Genomic DNA, 1,848 nt, shown 5'->3' with positions numbered 1-1,848 from the left:
GTGGTGGTGCAGTTTCAAGCTTGCATGTAATATTTAATCACTGCTGAGCTCTTCTCTCGATCTTTGATTTTAGGTGGGAGGTTCTTCTTCATTCATTGTCCTGCAGCAGATGAAGAACTTTGGAAGAATAGCTGTGTGTGGAAGTATCTCCACCTACAATGACAGTGAACCCCAGACAGGTGTGTTACTGCCCTAATTTACTTTTCCTTGTCAAAGACATGAACTCAATACAGACTATTTCATAGGAAATAATAAAAATAATACTGAGACTGACTTATACATCTATACTAGATATTTCCTGGATCATCTTTATAAAAGTGTAAATCTGGCTACACAACCAGTTTAAGGTTAAGCAACCTACTTTATTAAAGACAATATTTTCACAGAGTGGCCTTTAAGGTGTCGCAGATAAATACAACAAAATAAAACCAGTACCAAAAAGAAGATTTGAAAAACATAAATTTCACACCCAAGCCTCAACTCTCGCGGCCCAGTACCAAACGACTCACAGACCAGCCCGGACATAGGGAAACCTGCCTTATGTGTCAGGAGTATCGGAGCCGTTGAGATGCATTTTTCTATAAATCATATCACAGTGTATCTGTGGCTTTTAAACCCCAAAACACGATGCGCCAAAAATTGGTCCACCCCCAGGATCAGGTCCCCCGACACAAACAGAGTAACATAGTGTACGCTGTCAAGTGCCAGGAGGATTGCCAGGATTTATACATCGGGGAACCCAAACAACGGATGGCACAACAGAGAAGAGCCACCTCATCAGGCCAGGACGCTGCAGTCTATTTGCACCTACAGGCCAGTGGACACTCTTTCAATGATGAGGATGTGCACATCCTGGACAGGGAGGAACGCTGGTTCTGGTTTGAGCACGGAGTCAAGGAGGCCGTTTACGTGAAAAGGGAAAGACCATCTCTGAATCGAGGAGGGGGCCTAAGGGTACATCTGTCACCATCTGTGATTGCAGACATTCCCCAACTCTCTGTGAATGGTACTCATGGCCATTGATCAGTGGGCTTTGATCAATGAGCTATGATCAGTGGTTGTTGCTCAATGGTCATGACAATTTGCATATTAATGACCAAGGAACTGACCTCACAGCCCGTTGTTCATTCAGTGGGCTGGTTTCAGTCATTGTGCGAGGTTGGGGAAACCTGCGGTCAGCTGAGACTGAAGAAGTCACTTGGATGAGCGATGAAACATTTCTCCCACTGAAAACACTTTGTCAAGATGAACAGAATCAACTTTCGGGGGTTTTTGAGCTAAAGATCCTCAGAGATAATGTGACTTGTTCATGTCCCTTTGATCCACGGACTACAGCAGGTTTTTATAGATTTTGGTGTTAAACTCTTTAATTAGGCCTACTAAACTGTAGGGCTTCATTATAGCTTTAACTGTATCTAAGTAGCACTCAGCAAAGGCGGAGACAGTGATATTATGGGATGGCCCTGGTTTCTTCCCATTTTCTACTAGAGGGAGATGTTGTCCTGCTGAAGACCCATAAGAGCTGTGGAGGCACACAGACAGTTATTTTAGATATGAACTGTAGTTTCATTGTTTCATTTTTCTCTTGAATGATCTGTATTTTAGGGCCGTACTCCTATTTCACTGTGATCCTGAAACAGCTGAAGATGGAGGGCTTCATATACAGCAGGTGGCAGCACAAGAACCATGAGACCCTCAAGAGACTGTTGGCGTGGGTGAAAGAGGTCAGCTATTTAGTCCTTTATCAAAGAGAAAAAGATATAAACATCAGTTACCTGTGTTTCTGTTGTGATGTATTGTATTTGTGATCTGTGTATTGTGCGTCCACAGGGCAAACTGCAGTGTCGG

General features: G+C 43.4%; 1 long non-coding RNA gene across 1 annotated transcript; it reads left to right on the top strand.

Annotated features, from left to right (window-relative positions):
- The first annotated feature begins 79 nt into the window (after positions 1-79).
- Positions 80-1,848, top strand: LOC102202779 (uncharacterized). The gene is made up of 3 exons (XR_312605.1): positions 80-179; positions 1,606-1,724; positions 1,831-1,848. It is a non-coding gene; the product is annotated as an uncharacterized LOC102202779 (long non-coding RNA).

Source organism: Pundamilia nyererei, unplaced genomic scaffold (assembly GCF_000239375.1).
Source record: "Pundamilia nyererei isolate P.nyererei 1_Seehausen unplaced genomic scaffold, PunNye1.0 scaffold03354, whole genome shotgun sequence".
Lineage (NCBI taxonomy): Eukaryota > Metazoa > Chordata > Actinopteri > Cichliformes > Cichlidae > Pundamilia > Pundamilia nyererei.
Note: the sequence above shows the minus strand (reverse complement) of the source record. Positions and strands in the feature narration are given on the sequence as shown.